Below are 9,043 nucleotides of genomic sequence, written 5' to 3'. Positions count from 1 at the left end.
CCAGTTACTATAAAGCACACCTGGCTTCACTTTGAACAAAGCCATCCTAGGAAGACCGAGTGATCCCATGGATCCTGTACACCTCTCCTGGAGGAGCCCAGGGCTAAGTGAGGCTGGTGGTGTGGGGTTCCTGCCAAACCCTGTCTACATGCTGGCAAGTCTCCAAGGACATTCCCAGCCTGAGACCAGCAACTGAGGAGATCAACCCAGACAGGCCAAGGTGGGTAACTAAAGGAAAATAGGGGAAGTGAGACAGGAAGTGGCACTGTGGGGTATGGGGGTGCTCACAAACAACTTTGGCTAAACTGAACAGGGAGAAAAACTCAGGCACAATCCTGTCATCCCAGATAATTGGGAGCTGAGGCAGGAAGATCAAAGGTTCAAGACCAGCCTGGATAACTTAGGTAGACCCTGTCTCAAAAAAAATTAAAAAAAATAAAAGGTGGGGCTGCTGAGTGGTAGGACACTTGCTTCGCATGAGCAAGGCCCTGGGTTCAATCTCCCTCCAAAAAAAGGAAAGAATAAATGTTAGCCCATAGAAGCTCATTGTTCTGATAGCTTCTCTCATGAAGGAACTATGAAAGAGGCTGAAGAGATAGCCCAGCAGTTAAGAGCACTTACGGTTGTTTCACCAGAGGCCTGGCATTCAGATCCCAGCACCCACACCACACTCCAGGAAACCTGAAGCCCACCTGCGTCCCCTGTGGCACCTGTACAAAAACGCACAAGTGATTCTTTTTAAAGTGAGAGTACTTGCTGTTAGGTGTAGTGTACGATCATAAAAACAGTATTAAAAATGTCTTTGTAGGGCTGGAGAGATGGCTCAGCTGTTAAGAGCACTGACTGTTCTTCCAGAGGTCTTGAGTTCAATTCCCAGCAACCACATGGTGGCTCACAACCATCTGTAACGAGATCTGATACCCATTTCTGGTGTGTCTGAAGACGGCAACAGTGTACTTATATATAAAAAAATAAATAAATCTTTAAAAAATGTCTTTGTAGGTTTTGTCGTGTGGCTTGTAGAGGAGAAACCAGGGAGACACAGGCAACACCATCCTGGTGACTGACGTTCCTCTGCATGCGATCTCTAGGCTGGGATCATAAACATTTCATTAGAACCCAGCTCAAGTCTACCTCTGATTCTGACCAGCTAATAGGGCCGCTTTTAAGAGCCTGGCTCCCAGGCTAGAGTTCTCTCCCCTCGCTTTCATTCCAAGGCTGAACCACCCTACCTGCTTTGTCTAAAGACACTCAAGACGTGGTGCTGTAAGGAGGGCATCTCTGGGCCCAACTTTCTAGGCAGCGATTGGGTAGCCAGGTGCTCCAGAGCCACTTCCCACAGGAGGAGAGGTGCAGAGAGTGCTCAGGTCTGGTAAGCCCAGTGTCAGGCAGCTCTGCCACTTGTCACCAAAGCCGAAAGACAAGGGTGGCAGACAGAGCACCCCTGACAGAAACCCTTTAATCACAGCAATTTAATCCTTTTTCTGGAAATGGGGAGAACTTGGTGTCCTGGGTGAGGAAGCGGCTGCTTGAGCTGAGTTTAGGGTAACAGTTGCAGCTGGAATTTAGGGGCCCACTCCAGGTCACTCTGCACCACTGGTAGTGCCACTGCTCCTAGGGCCACCGTTAGCCAGTTTTACAAATCCTTGTTTGTTTTACAAGTCCTTGGTTTGGTCAGGATGTCTTTTGTTCGAGCCTCAGGCCTCAGAAGTCCCCGAAACCGCTACCGCAGCGCCGTGTCTGTCCTCTGTTGAATTGCCAGCTCAAAGTCTGAACTTCTTTTTTTTTTTGAACCTCTTTTAAAGTAGAGTTCTGTCAGCCTCCTGCTGAGCAGCCGCCTCCCTTGCCAGTTCAGAAGGGGGAAACTGAACAAAGAGGTCTCCTGCTCTGCTGATGAGCGTCTCATAGGGCAGGTCCTGAGGGATCTGGGACAACAGGTGCTCAACAGAGGCCATGTCATAGTCACAGTCCACCACTTCCTGCTCCTGGTACAGCACGATCTCCGCATGAAGTCATGGAGTTCCGGGTTCACTTGGTCAATGATAGGCATCAAATAATTTAAGATGTGCTTGATATTGTCCATTGTGAGATCCATGAAATCCCTGAGGTGGTGTGTAGACAATTTTTCTACCAGAAATGTTGCCAGCCTCTAGCCTAGCACCAGCAGAAAAGCAACCACGATATCATGGTAGCCCTGGTAGTAGTGGAGCTGGCGGTTTCAATCCAAGATGAGGAGGATGTATCCATTAGCTCTTCCTGGGGCCCTTTTCTCTGCTCATCTGGCATGCCAGGAAGGAAGCGCCAAAGAGACGGCCTGACGTCCAGCAGCACTTGCTGGTAGTGCTTGCTTATGTCTCACAGATTCTTGACCAGGCGGTGGCCCATTGGTGTTGACATTGAGGAGCTTAGGCCATACTTGGCACCTGATCTCATCAGTCAGGAGCCCTCCCTCACTGATAGCCTTTCGTTGGAGGGCAGCCACATCGGTGGGATCACTGTTCAGAGCCTAGTGTATCTCTGCCACCTTCCTTTTCCTTCGGCATTAAAGTCTGCCTTCCCCAAGCTGCAGCGCCCTGTGAGTGCCAGAGGGCCATCCCTGGGGGCAAGCCCTGGCTAGTGACAGAGCAGGAGGCGTGGCTCGTGGCTTCTACTGTGGACCTAACCACAGTTCAGCCCTAAATTCTTTTTAATCAGTACTATACACGATGAAGTCATCAGAGGGCAAGATAAGGAAGGGTGGAAGGGAAAAGTCAAAGGAGAGAGGAAGCGAAGTTCTTAGCTAATTGTCTCTAAAATCCTGAAAGAAAGGACAATCAAAGAAATAGGCAGAGCTGGCTTTCCAGTTAAATTAGTGAGAGACATAAATAAAAGTCTCTGCTATAAAGGAAAAAGAGGATAGAAAAATGATGGGCCAGGGCAGAACAAGGCAATAGGCATGATGAAGAAAGAAGAGAGACTACAACTACAACAATGATATGGATTCCAAGCTGGGGTATAAATTTTATACATAGAGTGGTTCACCAATGAAGAGAGAAAATTTTGTGGGAGCCAATGAATCAGGAGTCTAGCCTGAGATAGTTCTGTGACTACAGCAGAGGAGGCTGATATTTACAAAATAATGCAGTTTCTTGTGATTGAAAGATCTATTTTAGGACAAGGAAAATGAGCTATTGGGGTGAGTGGAAAAAATAGTGCACAAGTCAGAAAAGGAAAATGCGATGGTAAATAAGGATCATACTGGGGCATCAAGTCTCTCGCGGGTTAGGTGTTTCTTCTCCTACTGAGACCAGACCAGGAAGTCCTCTGTTCTATATGTGCTGGGGGCTACACATCAGCTGGTGTATGCTGCCTGGTTGATGGCTCAGTGTCTGAGAGATCTTGGGGGTCCCGATTAGTTGAGGCTGCTGGTCTTCCTATGGGGTCACCTTCCTCCTCAGTTTCTTCCAGCTTTTCTCTAATTCAACCACAGGGGGTTGTCATTCCCATAGTCGAAAACTCTGACCCAGAATTGTTCCTGCCTAAAAGAACTGCAGAGACAAAAATGGAGAAGAGCCTGAGAAAAGGAGGTCCAGTGACTGGTCCAACTTGGGATCCATCTCAAGGGGAGGCTCCAAGGCCTGACACTATTACTGATGCTATGGTGTGCTTACAGACAGGAGCCTAGAATGGCTGTCCTCTGAGAGGCCCTATCAGCAGCTGACTGAGACAGACACAGATGCTTTGAAATTATTGGCATCGTAATGTAGAGGTCCTTGGAAATGACAAAAGGGAAAAGAAGAGAGTAGATCATAAACAAGGTCTTCAATAAATGAGAAGAAATAACCAAAAAGTTGGAAGATGATAGCAATGTAGAAAGATAGAGAAGTTACACACACACACACACACACACACACACACACACACACACACACAAGAAACAAAAAGAATACTAAAATGATTTAGGGAAACAACAGACCCAAATATATCTCCAGTTTGGTACATGTCTGTCTTAGTCAGGGTTGCTATTCCTGCACAAACATCATGACGAAGAAGCAAGTTGGGAGGAAGGGGTTTATTCAGCTTACACTTCCACATTGCTGTTCATCACCAAATGAAGTCAGGACAGTAACTCAAGCAGGACAGGAAGCAGGGGCTGATGCAGAGGCCATGGAGGGATGTTACTTACTGGCTTGCTTCCCCTGGATTGCTCAGCTTGCTTTCTTATAGAACCCAAGACTACCAGCCCAGGGATGGCACTACCCACAATGGTCCTTGATCACTAATTGAGAAAATGCCTTACAGCTGGATCTCATGGAGGAAATACTCAAGGGGGAGGCTCCTTTCTCTGTGATAACTCTAGTTTGTGTCAACTTGAAACAAAACCAGCCAGTACAATGTCCAAGATATAATTAAAGTCAGAAGTAGAGGATGTAATGATATAGTCACTTTGACCATCAAATATAGGTATTTTTAGGGGGTACAGCAAGGAATCAAAAGAATGCTGTTTATGTCTAGTTGGAGTTGGAATAGAATGGTGTGGATGGTGAATAATGGTCAGGAAAGCTTAGGAGGTAAAGAACAATGCAATGAAATTAGTTCATATATATATATATATTATATATATATTTATTTATTGTTTTATTATGGAGTCCAAACTGGCCTGGAATTTATATATATGTAATATAATATATATACATATATATTTATTTACTTATTGTTTCACTGTGGAGTCAAAAGTGGCCTGGAATTTTCTATCTACTTTTTTAAATTTTGTTTTATTTACATATCTAAACCACTATATCCTAGTCCAGATTCCCAGTCTTAATAACTACAGGAAGCTTCAAAAATCAACTTTTTTATTTTTCATTTATTGAAAATAGGTTCTTTTCTCATACAATATATTTTGATTACAGTTTCTCCTCCCTCTATTTTTCCCAGTCCCTGGTTGTTAAATCCTAAAAAGCTGTTCTTTTTTTTTAAAGGTTTATTCATTTATTATATATAAGTACACTGTAGCTGTCTTCAGATACACCAGAAGAGGGCATTGAATCCCTTTACAGATAGTTGTGAGCCACCATGTGGTTCCTGGGAATTGAACTCAGGACCTCTGGAAGAACAGTCGGAGCTCTTAACCACTGAGCCATCTCTCCAGCCCCAAGCTGTTCTTTTCTAATGAGAGACAGAAAAAGAGTGGATCCAGAGGGAAGGAGAGGTGGGGAGGGACTTTCTGTTTTCTTGCCTCAACTTCCCAAAATTGGGATTCACAGGCATGCATCCCGATGCCCTGCTGGATTAATTCTGAAAGTTGTCTTAGAAGAGGCTTTTCAGTTAACTTAAGAATTGAGGTTAAATTTTTCATTCAATGACGGTCTTCATTTCTGAGATAACCCTTTTTTGGCCCACATAAGACAATATGAGGTTCACTGATTTAGGAATCCTATGGCAGTAGGGTCATAGAGTGCCCAGAGCAGCAGTTTTTTAAAGTTGACACAATGGGATAGTCAGTGACCTTCCAAAGACAGCTTCTCAGGCTTCACTTGATGAGTCATCTGCTGTGAGGAGAAGCTATGCCTTGGTTTTCACACTCAGTATGAATTGAACCAGATTTTTTTTTCTGTCGTAACACAGCCATTGAAAATACTGGTAGGCATTCTCTGTAAATCCTAGATCCCTTTCCTTCACTGGGGCAGCCTTATTTGGACAAGGGGCAAATGGTAAATATGTACAGTTGGAAAATAAGAAAACAATTTGTTCTGCATACTCTTCAGGTTCATGTGTAGGGGGAAATTGTCAGAACACAGGAAGCCCAACATTATGCATCCTACCTTGATTAGTCAGCCACTGTCAGAACTGCCCATTCATGCTGTGCTGGTTTAGAGCAGCCCGATGGCCTAGCCAGTCAATACATGATTCTTTTTTTTGTTTTGGTTTGGTTTGGTTTGGTTTTTTTTTTTTTTTGGTTCTTTTTTTTGGAGCTGGGGACCGAACCCAGGGCCTTGCGCTTCCTAGGTAAGCGCTTTACCACTGAGCTAAATCCCCAGCCTCAGTACATGATTCTTAAGACCCTAAAGCACAATGCAAAGCTGCCACATTGCTTCAGCTTATGACTGGACTCTCACAGGGGGAGAGCACACCAACATATAAGTCTCTCTCTCTCTCTCTCTCTCTCTCTCTCTCTCTCTCTCTCTCTCTCTCTCTCTCTCTCTCTTCCTCAACACCAACAGCTGATAACATTCATTCATCAGGAGCAGTCACTTCTTCCTCAATCTGCATCCCTCCTTTCCGTTTTGTGGACTGCTGTATCCCAAGGCATCTGGCCATGTGTTAATAAAAGCAAATACAAGCATATCATAAACCTCAGCACCACAGCACAGCTGACAAATTCTCAGGTGATACTTTTGCCTCTGCTCTGTGAACACATTTTGAGGCCCAGTGGACTGAACTGGGATTTGCCTCCAACTGTGCCACTTGATAAATAACTCATCTTCCAAGAACAAAGCTTATTCATTGAAAGGAGGTGGACATTAAATTGTCCTAGGAGAGATATCTATACCCCAAACTCACTCCCCTCCCAATTTGTCCATCCCCCAATGGCACCACTGTCTCAGAATCACTGGGGTTCAACATCACTCCCTTCCTCAGTTCTTGTCTAAAGAGTCATCTAGTTATTTCTAATTCATACTTTATGCCTTTCCTCCATCTCCTCAATTTTAACAGTTTGGTTCAGAATCATAACTTCAATCTCTCTCGCTGCAACCAATACAGTGTACAACCACAAAGCTAATCTGACCTCCACAGCTTTTCACAATTCAATATTCAATGCTTCTTTAACACCTCACATACTCCATAAGCCTCCCTAAAATCATGCTCCAATGGGCCTATCTCCTGTAATGATCACTGGCCTTTCAACATGTTTTCTGCTTCTCCGGTGGCTAACTCCACCCCCTTGATAATGGCTCTGGAGATAGAATCCCCACAAACAACTACATCGGTAACATATGAGCCATGTGATTAAGAAGAAAGAGAGAAAGAAAGAAAGAAAGAAAGAAAGAAAGAAAGAAAGAAAGAAATCTATTCCAGAACCCCTCCAACATATACATTTGAGAGCAGAGCCTACGAATCTGTACTGTTATGCTGGGCAACATAAACCAGTACACACTAAAGCTGGACAATCTCATTTACGGCCTAGTGCTTAACTGAATGGACTATCACCTCATCATATGTTATCTATTACTGCGGTGCAAATGATTCCCAAACTTAGAAGCTTAAAATAACATACATTTTTACAGCATTGTCACTATGGGTTTGAAAGAAAAGCATAGATTAGTTGTGTCCTTTGGCTCAGTATCCTGAATGATTGAAATTGAGTTGCTACTCTGGTCCTATCTTCTCAAGGTACAATAAGTACAAGATACTAACTTAATTCTTGTGGCCATTAGGAAGATCCAGGTCCTTGTAAGCTGTGGAACTGGGGACTTCAGATCCTCCTCAGCTGTCCAGGAGTAGCCACCCTCATTTCCACACCATGTGAGCCTCTCCATAAGTCAGCTCACTATATGACAACTTATTTCATGTTTCATTAAGTATGATCAAGAAAAGAGAGGACAGAGGTATGGCGAAAAGAAGCAGTAAAACAAGTCAGTTTCTTGTAAAGCTAATAATGAAATCAACACGAGAGTGTTTTTGCTGTAGTATCTTTGTTAGAAAGCAAAAACTAGATCCAGCAATGGGAAGAATGGGATTTCACAAAGATGTGACTGCCAGACAGTAGTGATCATTAGAATCCACTTCAGGAGTTATCACTCTGCCAGTCTCTATATCAAATATATACATTATCCCATGCTCTTGCCTATTTAATGAGCTACTATATAATTATAAACAACAGTAATCTTGTTAACAACAAAACAATACATAATTGTACAATTAGCCTATCCTGCCTCCTTATTATACAAGTCTCTGATTTTAGTAAAGGAGAAAGCAATTGATCAAGACTCAAAGTGGATATTTGGGACCTTCTGACAAACACATATTCATCAATTTAGCCAGTTTTCAACCCTGCTGCAGATTATAATATCTAGGGAGCTTTTTCTAAAAAAATACTAGTGCCCAGAGTCCTACTATAAACAATCTAAATCAGAATTTCTGATGCCATAGCTATAGAATCAGCATTTTTAAAAAGAGCTCTGGGTGATCAAATGTACAGTTAGAATTGAAAACTCCTGGTCTGGCCTTTTCTTCCACTCTTGGTTGCACTTTTGAAAGCTGTTACAGGAAAACAGCTTTTAAAGAAGATAGTCTGGAAGCTCCATGTCCACCCAATTTGGAATTTCCCTGTAAATGAGAAAAAAATGGAGACCGGTCCTGAAAATCAGCAAGAGAAATGTAACAAAGTGTGCTAAGAGACAGCATCATGTTTCAGACATGTACAGGCCAGAACAAGAGCACATGAAGTCACTATGCTTGGCCACTGCCTGATATAAACCTTGTAAAATAAATAATATGTCTCTTCAAGCAAAGATTGTAAACTGGCAGTCATCAGGTTACAAATGGGCAGGCCAAATACATTTCATAAATATCTGGCATGTGTGTGTGTGTGTGTGTGTGTGTGTGTGTCTTTGTGTCTGTGTCTGTGTCTGTTCTATGTATAGGCTGCATATATTGCTCATCACAAAGTTTATAAAGACTTATTTGCAGACACAAATTATTTTCACTTGGAAATAGGACGGAAGAATTTAATATGCAGCCTTGTACATTAAAATCAGAGTATCTGAATTTTTTGTTTCAGTAGCTATATAACATTACTGAGGAATTAAACTGTAAAATATACATAAATCATCTTGCAAACTTATTTGTTGCCAGTGAAATCAGAGGCAGAGTAAGTGTCTTAATAACAACGTGAGGTTTTCAATTAACAATAATATCTAACACACAAACAATTTGCATTAAAAACATCCAGAAATGTTTGATTAGTATATAAAATTAACCATCCCTCACTAATAACTCAGTGTTTCCTATCAGTAAATATTTTCAGTCTGGAATAGTGCTTTTCAGAAATTACAATTTG

The 9,043-nt window shown here is 42.7% G+C and overlaps 1 pseudogene; it reads right to left on the bottom strand.

The window, feature by feature from the left end:
• Window positions 1-1,540: 1,540 nt before the first annotated feature.
• On the bottom strand, window positions 1,541-6,712 carry Tbc1d20-ps1 (TBC1 domain family, member 20, pseudogene 1; annotated as a pseudogene).
• Window positions 6,713-9,043: the final 2,331 nt, after the last annotated feature.

Source organism: Rattus norvegicus, chromosome X (genome assembly GCF_021556685.1).
Source record: "Rattus norvegicus strain SHRSP/BbbUtx chromosome X, alternate assembly SHRSP_T2T, whole genome shotgun sequence".
NCBI lineage: Eukaryota > Metazoa > Chordata > Mammalia > Rodentia > Muridae > Rattus > Rattus norvegicus.
Note: the sequence above shows the minus strand (reverse complement) of the source record. Positions and strands in the feature narration are given on the sequence as shown.